Source organism: Homarus americanus, unplaced genomic scaffold, assembly GCF_018991925.1.
Source record: "Homarus americanus isolate GMGI-L3 unplaced genomic scaffold, GMGI_Hamer_2.0 scaffold32871, whole genome shotgun sequence".
Classification (NCBI taxonomy): Eukaryota; Metazoa; Arthropoda; class Malacostraca; order Decapoda; family Nephropidae; genus Homarus; species Homarus americanus.
The window spans coordinates 4,316,107-4,339,037 of record NW_024748870.1 but is presented as its reverse complement, the minus strand read 5'-3'; positions in this window follow the sequence as shown (position 1 = coordinate 4,339,037).

Below are 22,931 nucleotides of genomic sequence, written 5' to 3'. Positions count from 1 at the left end.
TTACTACTACCAATACCACCACTACCACTCTTACTACTACCACTATTACCACTACCACCACTACCACTCTTACTACTACCACTATTACCACTACCACCACTACCACTCTTACTACTACCACTCTTACTACTACCACTACCACCACTACCACTCTTACTACTACCACTACCACCACTCTTACTACTACCACTATTACCACTACCACTCCTACTACTACCACTACTACCACGACCATCATGAGGACAGCCATCTTAAGAAGCATTGAGAGGCACCAGGTGAGACACTGAGAGGCACCAGGTGAGACACTGAGAGGCACCAGGTGAGACACTGAGAGGCACCCATCACCACCCATCCACCCCCATCTCTTCCCCTCCCGAAAAATGGGACATGGTGATGGGGATTGTGAAGAGGGGGGTGGGAGGAGGAGGTGAAGGAGAAGAAAGTGAAGGAGGATGAGGATGACGAGAAGAGGAGGAGGAGCAGAAAGAGAAGAGGAGTATGAGAACTAATGGAGAAGGAAAAGAGGAGCAAGAGGAGAGGATAAGGAGAGGAGGAGGAGTACGGAAACTAGTACAGAAGGAGAAGAGGAGGAGACGAAGAGGAGGAGGACACAAAGTGGAAAAGGAGACGAAGAGGAGGAGGAGAATCACTGATAATTGGGAAGTAGCAAAGCACGTAATGTTATGACCAACCAGAGAACACTTGGCAGGTCAATCCAAGAGGGAATGAATGACAATGTGTGTGTTTAATATCCCGGGGAGGGGCAGGAGGGGGGAGGGGCAAGAGGGGGAGGGGGGGGTACTCACACGTTCTTACTGTCGCTTCTTCTAACAATTGTGTTCGACGAGTGTGTGGAGTGACAGGTATGACACAAATACAGAGGCAACGTAAACATTGACACAACTAAAGGGGGGAATTAGTGGAGGGGAGTATTGATGAATTTATGTGTTGTGGGATTTTATTTATTTATTTATTTTTTCATTGAGTTTCTACTATTGCTGTTCCTCTCTCTCTCTCTCTCTCTCTCTCTCTCTCTCTCTCTCTCTCTCTCTCTCTCTCTCTCTCTCTCTCTCTCTCTCTCTCTCTCTCTCTCTCTCTCTCTCTCTCTCTCTCTCACACAATTGCTATGCCTTTCATACTCTTCCCCCCCACCCTCCTCTTCCCTGCCTTAGTTTTTCTCATTTTCTCATTATGATGTCTTCTCTGTTCGAGCGCCATTTCACTAACTACCTCGTGTCTCTGCCCCATCTCCTCCCCACCCACCCCACCCACCCCACAAAACCCTCCACCCCACCCCCACCCCACACCCCACCCCACCTCCTAGCGAGTCTCACACCCAATTCTCGCATCTCGCTGGTCGTAGCTACGCCAGTACAGGTGATCAACACTGCCCAGCATCACTGACAGTAAACAAAGAAAATGGATCATGTAAAGATTACTCCTACCGCTTATTTCACCTGATGATTAAACACCGTAACGCTGTCATAACCTAACCTAGCCTAACCTAACCCAACCCAACCTAACCCAACCCAACCCAACCCTAACCTAACCTAACCTAGCCTAGCAACCTAACTAACTAACCAACTTATTTCTTCCTAACCCACACCTAACCTAACCTAACCTAACCTAACCTAACCTAACCCAACCTAACCTAACCTAACCCAACCTAACCTAACCTAACCTAACCCAACCTAACCTAACCTAACCTAACCTAACCTAACCTAACCTAATCTAACCTAACCTAACCTAACCCAACCCATTCTAGTCTAGCCTAACTTAATCAAACCTAAGTCATTCCCAGGTAACGCTACAAGGTGTTTAATCATTAGGAGAAATAAGCAGTAGGGTGGCTAATCTTCAGGTGATCCTTGAGACTAATTATTTAAGTCGTGTTTGAGGTGCCACCAGTTTAGTTCCCCTAAACCATCTGTCAAAGTCACCTCCCTACCCCTCAGAGGACTCGCTCTACTATTGAAAAGGGTCCAGTCCCCTTTCATATCCCTCAGGGCCATCCTCCTACTCCTCCCTGAGCCTTCCTTCCCCTCCCTGACCCCTCCTTAATCTCCCTGACTCCTCCTCCCCCTCCCTGACTCCTCCTTCCCCTTCCTGGCCCCTCCCCCCTCCCTGACTCCTCCTCCCCTCCTTGACTCCTCTTTCCCAGCTCCTCCTTCCCCTTCCCCCCTCCCCTTCCCTTCACAGCCCCTCCCCCTCCCCTGACTTCTCCTCCCCTCCCTGACTCCTTCCCCTCCCTGCTCCCTCCTTCCCCTCCTTGATCCCTCCTTCCCCTTCCTGACTCCTCCTTTCCCTCCCTGACTCCTCCTTTCCCTCCCTGATCCTTCCTTCCTTCCCTGACCCGTCCTTACCCTCAGGGCCACCCCCCCCGACCCCTCGTGGTGGGTGAGGGTGTTAATGGTGGAGGTGTGATCAGTTCGTCAGTGTCTGGGAGGAGGAGGAGGCGGCTAATCCTCCCCCACACGAACCTCGGAATTAAGCGCCCAGGTGTGACGCTCTATCAAGTGTGAAGTTCTATCAGGTGTGACTCTCCAGCAGGTGTGACGCTTCACCAGCGATCACAAAGAAATTAGATTCCAGTTAAATTTTCAGGGCAGACTTAAGGAAAATTCCACTAAAGTACCAGATTTCAGAAGGGCAAACTTTGACAGTTTAAAGAGGCAGCTGAGAGAGGGGGTGTCTCGCTTGGCCGTGAACCTGACAGATGACTCCGACCTGATAACGAGATCTGAGATTGCCGAGTTCCATGACAATTTAAATAATGAGTTACTTAATGCACAAAGGCAGAACATACCATACAAAATACTCAGATCAGACAACAATGACCCTAAATGGATAAATAATTATTTAAAGAACATCATTGGCCAAAGGAAGGCTATAGGTAGAAGGATAAAGCGTGGCGAAATTTACCTCCAGGATTATTACAAGATATTGGCGAGTAGGGTTAAAACCGAGATAAGGATAGCCAAGAGGAATAATGAGTTAAGGATAGCAAGGGAGGCGAAGACAAACCCCACAGGATTCTACCAAATGTATCAAACTAAAACTCGAGAAAAGATTGGACCAATACGGTCATATACCGGCGAGCTCACTGATAACGACGGAGAAATGAGCAATAATTTGAATAAATATTTTTCAACAGTTTTCACCACTGAAAATTTAACATGATACCTGAGGCACCGACTCTATTCAGAGATAGTGAAGAAAACAAATTAAGAAAGATATTAGTGACTAGTAACGATGTTAGTAAGCAAATAGACAAACTAAAGCCTAATAAGTCACCTGGTCCCGATGAGATATTTGCCAGAGTATTAAAGGAATGTAAGGAAGAGCTTAGTATGCCCTTAGCAAAGTTGTTTAAAATGTCCTTAAAAACAGATGTAGTACCAGAATCCTGGAGGATAGCGAATGTAATTCAGATTTTCAAAAAGGGGGATAGATCACTATCCTCTAACTACCGCCCAATCAGTCTAACATCAATAGTAGGCATATTACTGGAAGCAATCATTTCAAACTCTTTATGAAATCACCTGGAGAAGCACCGATTGATCAATGATTCCCAGCATGGCTTCACAAGCGGACGTTCTTGTCTAACTAATCTATTAACATTCTTTTCATCAGTTTTCGAATCGGTGGACGAGGGGCACAATTATGATGTGGTATATCTCGACTTTTGCAAAGCCTTCCAGAGTCCCCCACGAAAGACTAATTAGAAAGGTAGAAGCACATGGCATCAAAGGTAACATCCTTAAATGGATTAGGGCGTGGTTACAGGACAGGAAACAGCGAGTGAGCATTAACGGCACTAAGTCCCATTGGAGCAACGTCACAAGTGGAGTTCCCCAAGGCTCAGTACTTGGACCATTATTATTTATTATATACATAAACGACATAGATATCGGCATAGACAGCAACATAAGTAAATTTGCTGATGACACTAAAATAGGACGTGTAATTAAATCTGACGAGGACTCAGCAAAACTACAGGAAGATCTAAACAAATTTTTCGAATGGTCTGAAAAATGGCAGATGAAATTCAACGTGGGCAAATGTAAAGTACTCAGTATAGGAGATGTAAACAGGGAAACCAGTTACCAGATGAACAACGATGCCATAGAGAAATCCGACTGCGAGAGAGATTTAGGAGTAATGATAAGTAGGAACCTTAAGCCAAGTAAACATTGTGTTTTTGCTCGTAACAAGGCTAATAAAGTACTTGGGTTCATACAAAGGAGTGTTAGTTACAAGACTAGCGAGGTCATCCTAAAACTGTATCTTGCGCTTGTGAGACCACACCTGGATTACGCAGTTCAGTTCTGGTCACTGTATTACAGGATGGATATAGAATCATTGGAAAGAATTCAGAGGAGAATGACAAGACTAATCCCGGGCATTAGGAACCTTGAGTATAGAGACAGGTTAAAACATCTTAATTTGCACTCCCTTGAGAGACGTAGAGCGAGGGGCGACCTGATAGAGGTGTATAAGTGGAAGTCAGGGCTAAACAAAGGGGACATTACAAAGGTACTCAAACTATCCAACCAGGAGCGAACTCGTAACAATGGTTTTAAATTAGACAAATTTAGATTTAGGCGTGAAATAGGTAAGCACTGGTTTGGAAACAGAGTGGTGGATGAATGGAACAAGTTACCAAATATCATCATTAACTCGAATACGCTGAATAGCTTCAAACATAGGTTGGATGCTTATATGAGCAATAGGGGTTGGGTGCTTGTGGAACTTCTTAACGCCGACGAATAGGCCCGCTGCGGTTTTCCTCCATTCTTATGTTCTTATGTGACGCTCCAGCAGGTGTGGCGCTCAGTAGGTGTGACTCTCCAGTAGGTGTGACGCTCCAGCAGGTGTGACGCTCCAGCAGGTGTGACGCTCTAGCAGGTGTGACGCTCCAGCAGGTGTGACGCTCTGGCAGGTGTGACGCTCTAGCAGGTGTGACAACTCCAGCAGGTGTGACGCTCCAGCAGGTGTGACGCTCAGCAGGTGTGACGCTCCAGCAGGTGTGACGCTCCAGCAGGTGTGACGCTCTAGCAGGTGTGACGCTCTGCAGGGTGTGACGCTCCAGCAGGTGTGACGCTCTGGCAGGTGTGACGCTCAGCAGGTGTGACGCTCCAGCAGGTGTGCGCTCTAGCAGTGTGACGCTCCAGCAGGTGTGACGCTCTGGCAGGTGTGACGCTCCAGCAGGTGTGACGCTCTAGCAGGTGTGACGCTCAGCAGGTGTGACCTCCCTAGCAGGTGTGACGCTCTAGCAGGTGTGACTGGCTCAGCAGGTGTGACGCTCTAGCAGGTGTGACGCTCCAGCAGGTGTGACGCTCTAGGTGTGACTCAGGTGTGACGCTCTAGCAGGTGTAACGCTCTGCTTGGTTGTGACGCTCAGCTGAGGTGTGTGTGTGTGGGGGGGAGGCTGGTGTGTGTGTGTGTGGGGGGGGCTGGGGTGTGTGTGTGTGTGTGTGTGGGGAGGAGGCTGGGGTGTTGTATGTGTGGGGGGGACGTGACCAAAGAGGAATGAATATAATAGTGGAGAGAAAACAGACAGACAGACTCACAGACAGACAGACAGACAGACTCACATACAGACAGGAACAGACAGACTCACATACAGACAGACAGACAGAAGACTCACATACAGACAGACAGACTCACACATAGACAGACTACATACAGACAGACAGACTCACATACAGACAGACAGACAGACAGACAGACTCACATACAGAGCAGACAGACAGACTCACATACAGACAGACAGACAGACAGACCACATACAGACAGACAGACTCACATACAGACAGACAGACAGACTCACATACAGACAGACAGACTCACGTACAGACAGACCACATACAGACAGACAGACTCACATACAGACAGACAGACTCACATACAGACAGACAGACAGACTCACATACAGACAGACAGACAGACTACACAGACAGACAGACAGCCACAGACAGACAGACAGACTCACATACAGACAGACAGACTCACATACAGACAGACAGACAGACACATACAGACAGACAGACAGACTCACATACAGACAGACAGACAGACTCACATACAGACAGACAGGAGCAGACTCACATACAGACAGACAGACAGACAGCTCACATACAGACAGACAGACAGACACATACAGACAGCAGACTACAGACAGACAGACTCACATACAGACAGACAGACAGACAGACAGACTCACATACAGACAGACAGAGCAGACTCACACAGACAGACAGACAGACAGACTCACAGACAGACAGACAGACTCACATACAGACAGACAGACAGAAACAGACTCACGTACAGACAGACTCACATACAGACGACAGACTCCACATGAGACAGACAGACCACGCACAGACAGACAGACAGACTCACATACAGACAGACAGACAGACTCACACAGACAGACAGACAGACTCACAGACAGAGACAGACAGACTCACATACAGACAGACAGACTCACATACAGACAGACAGACAGACTCACATACAGACAGACAGACAGACTCACATACAGACGACAGACGACTACATACAGACAGACAGACAGACTCACATACAGACAGACAGACTCACATACAGACAGACAGACTCACATACAGACAGACAGACGATCACATACAGACAGACAGACAGACTCACACACAGACAGACGAACAGACAGATAGCCAGATTCACATACAGACAGACAGACAGACGTACATACGACAGACAGACAGACAGACAGATTCACACATACAGACGACAGACAGACTCATACAGACAGACAGACAGACTCACATACAGACAGACAGACAGACTCACATACAGACAGACAGACAGACAGATACAGACAGACAGACAGACAGACTCACATACAGACAGACAGACTCACATACAGACAGACAGACAAACTCACATACAGACAGACAGACTCACATACAGACAGACAGACATACTCACAGACAGACAGACAGATAGACAAACAAACTCACATACATACAGACAGACAGACAGACTCACAGACAGACAGACAGACAGACAGCAGACTCACAGACAGACAGACAGCCAGACTCACATACAGACACAGACAGACAGACTCACATACAGACAGACAGACAGACAGACTCACAGACAGACAGACAGGCAGACAGACTCACAGACAGACAGACAGGCAGACAGACAGACAGACTCATACAGACAGACAGAGACAGACAGACTCACATACAGACAGACAGTTATAATAGCATATATAACAGACATACAGACAAGAGAGAGAGAGAGAGAGGCACAGTATAGATCGTTAAGTGTGTACATGGTGAATAAGTGATGGAGAGGGAGGGAGGTGAAGGAGGAGGTGAAGGAGAGGTGAAGGAGAGAGGGTGAAGGAGGGAGGTGAAGGAGAGAGGTGAAGGAGGGAGGTGAAGGAGAGGAGGTGAAGGAGGGGAGTAGTGAATGAGAGAGAAGGCGGAATAGAGATGTAAGAGAAGAAAGAAGGAAGGAAGAGAAGGAAGAAAGAAGGAAGGATTGAATTTAAGGAAAGGGAAGAAAGGGTAGGAGGAATGGAGATGAAAGAGAGGGAATAAGGAGGAGAGAAAGGTTAAAGAGAAGGAAGTAGGGTGTGGAGGGGCTGCTAGGGAGGTAAGGGGCTGCTAGGGAGGTAGGCTGCTAGGAGGTAAGGGGCTGCTAGGAGGTAGGGGCTGCTAGGGAGGAAATTATTCATGAGATGAGGCGAGGGACTGCGCTAAAAGATCACGTGTACAACCACCTTATATGATTATCTCTCTCTCTCTCTCTCTCTCTCTCTCTCTCTCTCTCTCTCTCTCTCTCTCTCTCTCTTATGCTTCTCTTGGAACATACAGTCTCTCTCTATAAACGTACAGTGTCTCTCTATGAACGTATTATCTCTCTACTGTCTCTCTATAAACGTACAGTGTCTCTCTATGAACGTATTATCTCTCTACTGTCTCTCTATAAACGTACAGTGTCTCTCTATGAACGTTTTATCTCTCTACTGTCTCTCTATAAACGTACAGTGTCTCTCTATGAACGTATTATCTCTCTACTGTCTCTCTATAAACGTACAGTGTCTCTATGAACGTATTATCTCTTACTGTCTCTTATAAACGTACAGTGTCTCTTATGAACGTATTATCTCTCTACTGTCTCTCTATAAACGTACAGTGTCTCTCTATGAACGTATTATCTCTCTACTGTCTCTCTATAAACGTACAGTGTCTCTCTATGAACGTATTATCTCTCTACTGTCTCTATTAACGTACAGTGTCTAACCTAACCTATCCTGACCTAACCTAACGTAACCTAACCTAACCTAACCTATCCTATCCTGAACCCCATAGACATCCTATGTTGTGTCGGCTTCTCACAACACCACGTACTCCCTCCTTCCCTCTCTCCATCCCTCCCTCCCTCCCTCTCTCCATCTCCCTTCCCTCCCTCCCTTCCCTCCCTCTCTCCATCTCCCTTCCCTCCCTCCCTTCCCTCTCCCTCTCTCCATCTCCCTTCCCTCCCTCCCTTCCCTCCTTCCCTTCAGTATCCCACGGAATTTGTGCTGTTGTCTCATTTCTTGACACTTGCTATCTAGTAAAGGATGAAATCGGTAAAATATCATGGTCATAGATACGCAAAGGTCATTCGTTCAGGGTTCACATTTCATATCCGATTTTGGCGTCGTCTAGCTGCTGGTGTTCTTCCCACGTTATGGTGGTGTTGTATTGTGGCTCTCACCGTCTGAGGATGGCGCGTCGATTTCCTTTTTGTTTTTGATTGTTGTTGTTCTTGTTGTTAGTCTTCATTTTTGTTTATCAGGGGAGGGGGGTCGAGGGGGGGGGTGTTTGTGTTGGGGTTCGTGTTGGGGTTCGTGTTCGTGTTCGGGTTCGTGTTCGTGTTCGGGTTCGTGTTCGGGTTCGTGTTCCTAGTAATTCATGCCAACGTGTTTACCATTCATTACCATAGACTCCCATAGAGGCACATTACTATATATACCATTAACTACAAGATACACTACTACCACAACCTAACCTAACTTAACCACACAGTACCTCCACACCATTGCCATATAGGAACAAGTAAAGTTAATGAGACATCTTTAAACCTTTATCTTCCCAATTCTGAGCATTAAGTGACTTATTCTCGTTAGGGACAAAAGTTCGCTCTTCGTGGTGAATGAGTCTCCGAACTGACTTACCCTGACTGTTTCATCTTATTTGGGGTCGATGCTGCTTCATTTTAGGAGGGAGTGAACTACTGACTTCTACTGTATATCACCAACTTCACTCGTTTTCTTCACGACCAAGAGAAGCGGTTGATTGTGACTCCTAGTTTTGCTGAATAGTTTAAAGATTAGTTAAAGAGTGACCTTCTTATACCGTCCAGGTGAGGAAGGTTTCATTGGCTACCGTGAACTTCGTGAAGATTAGACACCCCAACTTGTTTCACCTTGATATTAAACACCCTACTGCTGATCTAACCTAACCTAACGTAACCTAACCTAACGTAACCTAACCTAACGTAACCTAACTTAACCTAACCTAACCAAACCTAACCAAACTTAACCTAAGCTTTCCCATGTGTTTAATCATCAGGTGAGTTAAGGTGGGCAGACATGGAGCGAATCTACAGGTAAACTCGTACCAAAACTTTATTCAACCACCTGTCTTGTTCCCGTAAGTATTGATGACATGAAGTCGATATTCTTATAGGTCGTCATCAGTGTTTGTGTGTGTGTGTGTGTGTGTGTGTGTGTGTAGAATAGAGCGTGGGAGAGAGGAGGAGGCGGTGGTAGAGGTATTTTTATCCTGTGGAACACTTCAAGGCTGTAATCCCATTCTGTTTTTACTTTTTTTTAGGAGGGGGGGGGGAAATATTAAGGATTTTTCGACATGAGTGAAAGACGTTGTGAGGAAATTTCTGTATGTTTGTCCATCTTCTCCTCTACAGCCTTTTACACAACCTTCAGTGACGCTAGTTTAATAATGAAGAGAGAGAGAGAGAGAGAGAGATATGACACTTAATCATACGTAAACGTCATTTTTGAAGAAGAATAGAGGACGATGTTAAAGCGGAGAAGTTGGATGACTGATACAACGGAACACTGAGCGATACTTACTCATAGGATAGGAGCAGGATTGCTGGTGAAGGAGATTCTACTAATAGTCATGTTACTCAAATCAGATGGATTAACACAGTAAGAAAATAACAGAGATCTTATGATGACACAACACCAGTTTATTTCACCTGAGATAAACACCTCCCGTAATAAAGTTAACCTAACCCAACCTAACCTAATCCACCAATCAACCTAACCCACTTCACAATTATGCAGTGTTTAATCGTCAGGTGAAATAAGTCAGACCTTAATCAACACATGGGATCTAACAGGAGAAAAAAGAGGAGGGGATGAAACGATAAAGTAATGAAAGGGGAAGAATAGATAACTGATGCCAAAAAAGGTAAGAGACACAAGAGATAAACCAAGGAGAAGAGGAGAAAAAGAGGAGAGAGAGAAAAAACAGAACAAGGGATAATAATGCCAGGATAAAAATTTCCCCAACTGTAAATGAAAGTTGAGAGAGCTAGCGAAACACAGAGAGGGGGAGGAGAGAGGAGAGAGAAAGAAAGAAAAAGGTGGGTAGAAATAAAACAGAAGTATGGTAGGGGAGAATTGAATAAACAAAGAGAGAGAGAGAGAGAGAGACAGACAGACAGACAGACAAAGAGACGGCTGCCAGTACTCTAGAGGACGAGACAGGTTAATGACACCAAGGAGACGCGTCATTAGTGAAGACACAATACACCTGTTCAGTCAGGTGTGAGAGTGAGGTTAATTTACGACACCCCGATACTGGTGAAGGAGGGAGGGAAGGTGGGAGGGAGGAAATGAAGGGAGGCTGGTAGAGGAGGGAAGGAAGGAAGGAAGGAAGGAAGAGATGGTGTATAGATGAGGGGGGAGGAGGTAAGGTGATATAGGAGGGAGGGATGGATGGAAGAAGGGAAGAAGAGAGGAATGAAGGGAGTGAGGGAAGGAAGGAGAGAGAAGGCTGACACACACCTGGGCACAACTCACCTATAATTAGGACCTGTAAATAACTCTTGATTAATGAACGTTATTATTCATAAGGTTATTAGTAAGTCTCATTATCTGAACGTCAACTTGCTGAGGCCAGATCCTTAATGAATACGTGGAAGGCTATGTGTGTTGAGACTGATGAACACACACACACACACACACACATGGATCCCTACTTAACACACTGTTGAGGTCTCAGTACCCATCCAGATTACCCACTGTAAATACCCACACACCTCCAGTAGGCAACACACTAACCTCACATACCAGGTAACTAATAAACTGTACCTGCAGTGTTTACCTGTTTTACTCCATGACGTCACATCCTCTCAGGCCCTTCGACCAGCCACGTATCAGATCATCAGGTGTCAGGTTGTCATATATCCGCGGGTGTGGATGTGGGCGTCAGAATTTTACGTTTTGCGGATGTTGTTTGTTTATTTATAAAAAAAATCCAATTTGCTTTTGAATTTAAACTTAAAATAGTAATTGACTTTGTTAATTTATTTGTTATTAAAAATAGTCTCCATAATAAAACTCACTGAATACGGCGGCGTACTGTACAGGTCGCCGGATCCTTTTTCGTGAATTTTCCGCCGCCAATAATGTAAATTCCCGATGTTTGTAAAAATTATACGAGAATTAGAATTTATTCTTGTTAGTGCATAACAATAAAAATGTACACTCTGGGAAGCAGAAAATTTACTAAATGGTAACTTTTATAGTCGCCTCACCAGTTAGTACGCTTGAGCCTGTTAGTCTTACACAATTACACATACAAATATAAGAGAGAGAGAGAGAGAGAGAGCATCAATGGCAAAAACAATAAGAACGATACTACTACTACTACTACTACTAATAGTAATAATAATAGTAAAAATAACAATATGAAGACGAAGAGATAAAAATAACTGCAGTCACTCCGGAATTAAAATCTTCCAGCGTGGCGTCAACCTTATAGGAACCCCAAGAATTTATCACATAAAGAATCCAGTAGCCTCAGGAGACACTTGGAATGCTTGAGAGGAATCCGAAACACTTTAATGAACTTGGAGAAAACACGAGAAAGATTTGGAACATTTGAGAGTTGTTTAATGGATTTAAGTGTTGAGACAGTCAGGTTGTAAGAGATCTCTGACGCTTGAACGAGACCTCGAGACCTTGGTAGTGATGTGAGAGACACTCGAGAGATGTTTGTAGTTCTCGATCACGGAAGGGTTCTGTGTAATCAAGTGAGTTTGAAAACATTCGTGGGATTTTGTGTTGATCAGCTAGAACAATGTTGGATTTTGAACACACACACACACACACACACACACACACACACACACACACACACACACACACACACACACACACACACACACGTTATTATCAAGGTACCCAGGTGTCCTCTCCTTCCGCGGACTGTGGGAGTGGTCGCCCTGAAGACCCCATGCAGTGTGTCTCATGCTATCAACAAGACCACAGCCGCCACGTCCCACCACAGTAGGGAGGTCTTCCAGATACATATAATCTTAGCGTGGATAAGAAATAATTATATATACTTGCCACGTACAGCCATTTACAGCTGGTGACCTCATTCTTCTGGCTGCAGATGGTTCATTTCCCAGGTCTCACAGCAGATGGTGGCACTCACACCTTCTGTGTTCCTGAAACATTTTAAACTAGGAATATAAAGTTTCTCTCTCTCTCTCTCACAGGTACGTTCTCTGGGGTGAGTTACCTGTGCTACGTCAACCAAAGGACAACCTCATTAACGTCACCCGGAACTTTTTCAGGTAAGCTTCCCTCCCCCCCCCCTACACACACACATGGGGGTCCTCTTGAATATGACTAGGACCCATTAGTACTACCTGATAATAATTATATCAAAGAACTCAAATTTATGTCTTGTTTCCTCACGTTAATCTTCTTGCTGAGGTCTCGGGTTGCCAGCTGTACTGTATATGCCTGTGTATCATTCATTTTGTTTTTAGAATGGATCCTTAGCCTCCCAAGGATCATTTATGTCTCACTGATCATTGGTCTTTAGTACAAGGTAATCATCCAACTGTTTCGGACGTGGAAGAGAGGTGGATAATGTTGCTGTGGTCAGAACATGTCACCGTGTGTAGCTCTGACATGATTCATAGTTCCTTTTCCAGTCACTTACCTGTGTAATTTAATCCGTTCCTTTTCTCACCTGTTAGTCTAATCTGCCCTCTTAATAGTTAATTGGTCTCAGGTTTGACCTTTTCTCCGACTCTTTCTTCATTTCACCTCAGAGTTCATTTTTTAGTGAGTTATCTTCTTTCTTTATTTTTATAACAGTAAATTGTCATCGCTATCAAAAATGGAGGATAATTTTCCACGTAAAGTCGACTTTCCTCAAGGCTGGTGTTGATTCTTTCCTCGATAACCAGGTCATCCTCCACCATCCGTGACTCAAACTTTCTCCAGGTAAATCTCGTCTTACCTGGTGACCTAATCTTACCAGGTAGTCCTCCCCAGTCTCACCTTCCTTCTCTGGTACCCGAGTCTTTAGAGCTCTCCCTCCTCCTCCTCCATTCCCTTAGATTATCCAGTCTTGTTCCAGTTAGCCGATGTTTTTACTCTTCCCCAGATAACCTACTAACGTGTGGATGTGACATGACCTGAATGATTCTCTCAACAGGTCGACAAGTACACCACCTGTGCAGACAGGCAACTGCTGACGGGCAACTGCTGACGGACCTCGACCCATCTATATTCAATGACTGCTGAACATCTCATGACCATCAGCTAGGTGGGTTTCTTTTGTACTTTTTTTTCGAGAATTCTTCAGTGTTCCTTAAGTTCTTTATGAGTCACCTGCTGTACTTCAATTCCAGTCAATGATGGTCGATATTTTCAAGTCGTAAAACATTCATCTATACGTCTACATGACTTGATATCACCGTAACAGTTCACTTTTACTATATCTAATTATGGGATGATAACATAAACACATCGCCAGCCTTCAGGTTACCATCAGTTACCTCAGTGGAAGATGTCCCGATGACGGAGCAACAGACTTAAGTGTGTCAACCAACAACCACAAGAGTAAAACTGAACACAACATTACTTTAACATAAACAGGAGATACCACCCATCCCCCCCCCCACTCCCTAGTGTTTGCTTTCCTGCCACATCCTATACGTTAGCCTCACCACCTCACCTCCACTGGGCCTCCGTCAGCTATACCTTCACTACACTGATCAACTTGTGTTTTGATTATAAAAATTTTGCGGGAATTAAACTATTACATTTTTTTTAATTCATTATAATATCAACGCAAATTATAATATTATTTAAACATTTGTCTAAGTTAAAAAACAAACGAAACATGATGTGAGATACTTTTGACTGTCGGTAACGAGGTGACCATTATTTCGAAGTGGATATTACAGGACCACTTAAGTAGTTTTTGGGTCCATGGTCGTGTTTACATTATCACCGACCGGCAGACTGCCTGTGTTTACAAGTCGTCCTCTCCTCCGATAATAATCTTAGTCCTCTCTTCCTCTTCTTCTAAAAACTTACCAGGTCTTGATGTTTACTTTAATTTACTTGTTTTGTATTATTTATGTCTCACTTTGTCTTCTCTGACGTTTTATTTTGAAGAAACTATCATGTTTTTAGAAATTTCTCTCGTATTAACACTCTCTCTCTCTCTCTCTCTCTCTCTCTCGTTGCTTCCTTTTGGGGCTCATTCAATTACTTCCTATCGATCCACCTTTGCCCTATCTCCTTTTTTTCTCTCTCCTCGACTCTTTTCACTCCATTACCTCTTGCTGTTTCACTCTTCTTTATTCGTTTCCTTCCCATTAATCTACATCCTTCCTCTCCCGCGTCTCTTCTTTTCCATCACCTCCTACTTACGTTACTCTTCCTCATTCATTCCCCTTATTTCCACCTTCCTGCAGCTGCAAGGGTGGTCAGGGGTGGCGGTGTGTGGTGGGAGTGGCGTGGTCAGGGGTGGCAGGTGTGTGGTGGGGTGATCAGGGGCGTGGTGTGGTGTGTGATCAGGGTGTCAGATCAGGGTGGCAGGGTGTGTGGTGGTGGATGATCAGGGTGGCAGGGGTGTGTGTGTGGTGGGGGTGATCAGGTGGCGTGGTGTGTGGTGGGGGTGATCAGGGTGGCGTGGTGTGTGGTGGTGGATGATCAGGGTGGTAGGGAAGGTGGCAGGTGCACCCAACAGCCGCTGATAAGAGCGTAGTGGTGGTGGTAGTAGTGGTGAGAACCTGTAGCTCTCACACTCACCTGCTGCCTGGTAATCAATGTTTCTTCCCTTGAGCAAAAAATTATCACAACTTACTGCACCTCCTTGATTATTTACTCGTATTTTTTATTTATCTCTCTCTCTCTCTCTCTCTCTCTCTCTCTCTCTCTCTCTCTCTCTCTCTCTCATTTACCCCTGTGTCTCTGTCCGTTAAAATAGCATAAACCCTTATACAGTAATTAATCAATAAATAGTTCTTACACAAAATATAGAATGACAAAATAAGTGATGTAAAATTAAAGTGAAGAATAACTTATTTTAATAACATCGATATAATGTTAAGAGTTGCAAAATTGAAATGGTGAACTATGGACACTGGAGGCATCGAAAGACTGAGTGAAAACGGGAGACACAGAGCTTGAACTGACCTACAATACAATACAATGATCAAAATAAAACAATGTATACCTTTACCTGCACGAGGGACCTAAGTGTGAATTACCGAGCCGCTGGAGTCGAGTTATTAAGTAGGTGCTGCCCCCTGGTGGTATGTTTTGTCTCTACTATAGCAGGTCACAGGTCAGTTCGTTTATAGTATTGTGAGTGAGTGGATGGTCGGTGGACAAACAGCAGACGGGGTGGATTTACTGAGAAGGAAGCCACTGCGATAACACCTAGATAATTCAAGCCAAGGTCAGTTTAAGTTGGGTCATCAATACTCTCTTGTACAACGTGACCTATGCTGATAGCGATGAGCGAATACCCCCCCAATAAACGTGATAATAAAGTGCTATATTTTACTAATAGATTAATGGTTGGATACTTAGAGCTATAACATCAAACGAATTTTTGAAGTGTGTGAGCGGTTATAGCTGAGATACGAGTGAAATATAAAGCTATATAAGTTGGGAGATGGATGGAATATTTGAAGAGTCGTGGCTTAAATTTCCAGTTTGTTGAGATGGGTAAAACAAGATATCCAATTTAAACTCACGTAACCGTATTTAACACTATAGCAATTGAAAAAAAATTGAGGTTAATATTTAGGTAGTGGACATAAGGGAACACTATATTGATTTTTGTACAGGGAGATAGAGAAAAAAATATTTTTGCTCGATAGTGTTTTCTTCGTATTTTTTTTTCGAGTTATGCCTTTTCGAATTTGGAGGGATTTAAGTTCACTATACAAGTTTGCGGGATATATTGTTGACTTCTTACTCACGTGGTGTTCCCGCTGTCACGTGATACATCTGCGCGTGCCTTAGCTTTTGAATTGAATTTCATAAATGTTTGTGACGAGTATTTGCCCACTGAGAAATTATTGGACGGGATTTTCCTTATACAACCGTCTGCATCAAGTACATCATCGCCTGTGATTTTGATTCCCTGCAAAGATCTTCCCTTTACGGACACACTCACAATCGATCTCCTAGGTAGCTCAAATGCAATAAATTAAGCTTTTTGTCCTTGTGTCATGCGGCCCCATATTAAAATCGACTTCCCTCCCCAGTTTAATCGGTGTTCCCTATAAGAGGACGTGCTCGGCAGTGTATGTGTGTCTGTACTGCTCTACTCCGTTTATATGTACAGTATATCTTGTTACATTCGAATATTAAAACGCCCGTTGTGGAAATAAAAATGAAAAGGTTATCTAAAAATAAATCTTGTAAAGCGTGAGACGAGTGGAAACAACTGGTAATGTTTGTCACACTCTAATTAAACATTGCGACAGTGTTCCTGTGGTTGGAATTAAAATTATTTCTTGTGTGTAAAAGTATTTGGGTCACCTCAGGGTAATACTCTAGAACACGATTGTGTGTTAATTAGAAACTTTACTGAAGAATAACCTAACCTAACCAAACCTTTTTCATTTTTCTTTTTTCAATATTTATTCCTTGATAGAGGAAGCGGGATCCTAGTGCTGTCACTAGGTACCCCTGTACAATAACACCAGAAGCATCTGGCAAGTGTGACAAGTATATACAGTATAAATATTATAAAGGGGCTTACTAAAGCCTAAGGAAGGAAGGATATTCCTTTAACATATCATCAATATTATTTACATAATATCTGGCCAGTATGGGGAGGATCGTAGTGTCTCCGTCAGGGGGTCGTGGAGTGGTGGTCCAGCAGGCGTTGTGTGTGGGGACATCTTAGAGGTAGTGGGTAAGGGTGCGGCTGTCGGGTCTTCTGCATAATGCACAAACCAAACCTTAAATAATGTTCTTCCATCCTAGGATATGTAGGTTGGGTTGGCTTATCTTATCTGCGGTAAATCATAGCGGTCACTAGAAGTGTTCATGTGTATGGAATGGTCGCTGGGAAGTGTTCGGGCGCTGCTGTCTGAAATGTTCCACTTCTACGCCCATGTAAACAGTCAATATGGCGACAGGGAGTTTAGTGTGCTAGACGTAAAAATAGCCAAAATAATAATACGCATATTGCATAACCATCCATGCTTTCGGATATTCTTGAGGTAAAAATAAGTTATCTTTTATAGAAAATTTTCCTAAAGTTGTTGGTTAACCCCTGTAGTAGTGCTGCCCACCACAGTACAACAGTTCACACCTGCCTCACGATGCCATTAATGGAACTCGGGAGAATGAAGTGACTGTCGATAATATGGCTATGAGGGAGGATCGTATGTTTAGTACTAGAACAACACCACAGAAGGCTCAGAAGTAAGGAGATCGTAGAACAACAAATGAGCAGAGATGACTCATTAAATTTTTTATTGTTGATGTCTATTGCATTTGTCCAGTTTAGAATACGCATTGAAAGTCTTTTGTTTCTGACGCCTGGTATTATATTATAACATCTACATAAACAAGTAAACATTTATCTTCTCTACGGGACATTTCGTTGCAGTTTTCTCTCTCCCTCGGTCATTGCTTGATGGTGTCTTTTAATCACGTCGGCATTACAGGCCATCGCTACACAGGCCAACCAAGGCTCTAACAGCTTTCTATTTGTTTTACTTCCTGGCAGAAGGACCAAGGTTCGTCGCCCAAGAAAAATTCCAGGAAGCACACACGCGACATTAACCATCCTCTTACGTTTGACAGAGATTCTTGGGATTTTTATTTTATTTTTTTTTACATTAATTTTGTAATGGATATTTGTTGCCTTTATTTATTTTTGTGATCCATCAATTAAGGTCTTTAAACACGTAAACTAAGTCAAAGAAAAAAAAATATGATAAACTAAGATTTTAATTGTTAATGGGTAGTGTATTTAGTTATATATTATATAGGCTTAGAGACCTTAGTTGTTGAAGCGCAGTACTGCATTATGAGGTGTCAAACCCTCCCATACATCCGAGTAAAGAGGAAACTGGTGTTGATTTCGTCCCGTTTTCTGTATTGACCCGAGCTGAGTTAGCTTGGGTCCACTATCAAGGGGGGGGACTCAAGTGCGTCCAAGTCTGTACACATCATACCACAAATGTGTGTTTATAGTCCTGTGACGGTGGGTGGAGTGTCACAGGTTCTTAATGGGTGTCATATTAGTGTCGGAAAGTGTTGTAGTGTGAGTTCGGTGGCGTGTTGTGTGGATTATCTTCTAGTCTTAGCGAATCTTCAGGTTTTACGGCGGTTAAGCAAAGGGCCTCGCCAAGTCTCTAGGTACCAGGGTCTTATAGAACAAAGGGTTTAAAAGGGGGTCTTGGCAACATTTTCACATAAGACATCACACGGGAGCAGTTTATTGTTGAGGCGCTGCACCTGGTGACGACACCCCCCCCCATATGACACCTTAACGAGATGTCAATATTTACACATTTCAACTACGCTGAGAAGAAAAACTCGTCACTGCCGAGGATATTAAATGCTGGGCGGGGATTGGTGGTGGCCTTTGATGACGTGTTGACTCCCCGTGTTTGACGAGTTAATGCGTCCACTAATGAAAATCTGCGACACTCTTAATGAGGCCACCGTTCCTTCGTTGGGCTACAAGACTGCCGCCCTTAGCAGCAGCGGGAACTGCAAGTGCAACAGCCGGACCCCGACCATTGCCAACCATTGAACCTGATGCCTCGTTAAGGCTCCCAGTCGTTGAAGGACATTTTTCCACTCATTATTTTCATGAGTGTCATGAGGAGGCAAGAAAGAGTGTACTCACATTGCGATGAGGAATGAGGCAGAAACGCTCATTATGAGGTCCCTGCATTGTTCCCATCTAACGGAGGGTATAAAGCAATATTTGTTGACGTTCTTAGTGAGTTTCGTTTCTCTCCCAATATGTTTTTCAAGGTTTCACACGTTTATTGTTGTTAGTAAAGAATAATAAGCAAATATATTAGTTATGGCTAAGCCTCAGGACAAATTCGACTTCAATCTCACCAGTATCTTTATTATATCTTAATTAAGCCAGTTAGGGAAAGAGTTCAAGGTGCAAAAACTCCTGGTCGGTATAATGTAAGGGCCTCACTTCACGAGTATTGGTGGGCTGGTATTCCTACAGGATTCTCTAAATCTCGAACTCCGCTATAATAATAATAATAATAATAATAATAATAATATTATTATTATTAATGATAATAAGTAAAGCGTTTACCAATGGATTTCAGATTACAAATATAAGCCGTTAAGATGAATTATTCAGGGGTACTTGTAAAATGTACAATAATCACAAAATACTTCACACTGTATTAGACATTATAATACAATCAAATGGGCGGTGACTAGGAGACAGGAATTTACCATTAATGAGGTAAATTAAGGTCACGACACATGCTATAGAGTAGTGTGTCAGGAACCCTGGTACCCGTGTGGCCGCTGTAGTTGGTGGCGTGAAGAGCTGCGCCCAGGGAGATAGTTTGTATCTCTTAATTTTTATTTGTTAATGACTAATGTATATTCTAACCCAGGATACGCGCTTAAAGTGAAGTAATACATTGTAATATAAAACACGGGAACTTGGTGGGTGAGAGTGCCTAATATTGTACTGTACTTGCTAACCTTGGTCGCGAGACTGTTAAGGGAAAAACAGCATTCTGGTAACTGTGATCATTCCCTGGTAAAATTATATATTAATGTCAGAGTAATTTGCATAAATTAGCATAAAATTCAAATACTAATCAGAATATTATTTAATTAAACAGCTTAATTAATTCATAAAATGTTCAAAATACTTTGTACTGCAAAATAAATTCCATCTAGATACAGTGTCATGTGAACAGGTGAAACTTGAAGTCAAGTTCTCGTTTAACCTCCGCTCTTTATAATGATCACCTCAGCTTTAACCAACATGAGTCAATTATTCATGGAAGGATAATTATATTCTAGTCGTTATTTACACAAGCCAAGTACATGTTTACCTTAACTCTGGCCTGAGATAGTTTGTGTGGTCTTATTAATGGTCTCATTTTCCACGATTTGTTTTTTACTATCAATCGTCTAATCTATGAAGCTATTAATGGTCTAAAAATGGTCCATCATTATATAGTTTTATGTATTTCCACTAGAAATAAGTCCTTTAGTGTATTGAATCGTATAGCTCAGAGTGCATCACATAACGAAGAGAACGGTGGGGGTGTAAGGGGGTACTACTCTACTGCACTCTGTGGCAGTGGACCTGACAAAATGTAAACAAAAAGCGTTCTACTCTTGAAAGTTAACACACACACACACACATATATATATATATATATATATATATATATATATATATATATATATATATATATATATATATATATATATATATATATATATATATATATATATATATATATATATATATATATATTGAGAGAGACAGAGAGAGACGATATATTTTAGAGAGAAATGCATTCCGCTGCTGGATTTGGTCAAGGTAAAAAAATAAATACAAGTGGAGACTCGTTGATTACAAGCAATAAAAATAAAATAAAATTGTGAGCGCCGGGTGTGGACGCGCCTGCAGCTGAAGGCTGGGGGGAGCTGCCGATGACAACCGTGCCCAACATGCACTAGCCGCCCCTTGCTGATCCAAAATTTTCTTTCCCAGCTTTTCTGTTTCCCGCACATTTTCCGAGTAACTTTAAATTAAATTTTCGTTGATTGAATTTATGTTATTTGATTGTAGCTGGTGCTATACTGTACATAGAACTAACTGGGGGAGTATGGGGAGTAATAACTCGTCCGCAGTACAGCACTACGAGGATTAAATCAATCGAATTTTAATTGATCATAGTGAAGAAACATAATTATTGTAATGAAAAATAAGCAATCGCACACAAGAACTTAATTAATCGTACTTAAAATAGTAAATAATTGACGTACAGAAATTGGTAATCATACTCTAAAGATTACTAACATAACTCAAGGTTTTTCGTCCTGTACAGAAGCATTTGTCAACATGTTAAACAAGCATCGTACTTGAGGGGGATAAACAAATAATACCCGAGAAATCTTTGTTGGTGTACTCAGGAGGTTCAGTAGCAATTGTTATAGTAAGGCATCACATTTCTCACGAAGTTGTGAACATTACGATATTGAAACCTTATCATGCTGGTGGTTAGGTTAGGTTAGGTGAGGCAGTCTCCAAGTCGTTAATGTTCTGATATGTGACATCCCATATGCTTACTGGTATACTAATTATATGGTTAGGTTAGGTTAGGAGGACATCAGGTTAGGTTAAGTTACATCTGGTTAGGTTTGGTTACATCTGGTTAGGTTTGGTTACATCAGGTTAGGTTTGGTTACATCTGGTTTGGTTAGGTTAGATTAGGTTAGATTATATTAGGTTAGGTTACGTCAGGTTAATTAATCTTTAATGGTAGTGACATGTAATCCAGGTAACCTAACCTAACCTAACCTAACCTAACCTAACCTAACCTAACCTAACCCTATCCTGTGCAATGAGAGATGGTTAACATTAGGATATCACAAAGTTACAGCGATAAAGATGAAACCCAAACAACGAAATGATCGCTGTTTTAAATCGTTAAAATCCTTTACTTGTGTTTTACTGCCGTGGTCGTCATCAGTGCTGGAAGACGCTACCGGACAAGAGTGACGACTAAACTACCTTGAAAATGAATCTCTGGGCAATTTCTATGCATATTGTTCCTCCATTCCTCACGAGTTGGTATATTTTTACTTATAATTTACTGTTTGATTATAAATACACAAAGGGATAACCCATTCAACCTCCATCTTGCTGGTCGTTAACGTCTGGGTCATTATGGTGTCGTAGTTGTTGATTGGTGGGTTGTGGCTGCCTCTTGTGGTGTTATGGTGGAGTGTGTTAAAGGAGCAAGACACGTCAAAATTCTCCTCTCTCTCTCTCTCTCTCTCTCTCTCTCTCTCTCTCTCTCTCTCTCTCTCTCTCTCTCTCTCTCTCTCTCTCTCTGTGAATGTGTGATATGAAAGGTAAATGTTTTTTTTTGTCATATGGGTAAGGTGTAGTGCAACACAAATGAGGTGTGCGCACTGCAGAGGTATTCCAGGTAGAAGATGGTATGGCTTTAAATGCCTTTTGAATATGTTCCAATAATACCAGATGATCTAGTGAGCTCCTGCTGGGGGGAGGGGGCACTTTGTAGATCATTTAGTAAGAGTTGTCCTCTAGAAAAACTATCAATCTATTTTCTTGTATTCTTCCCGTTACTCTACATCGACAATTCGT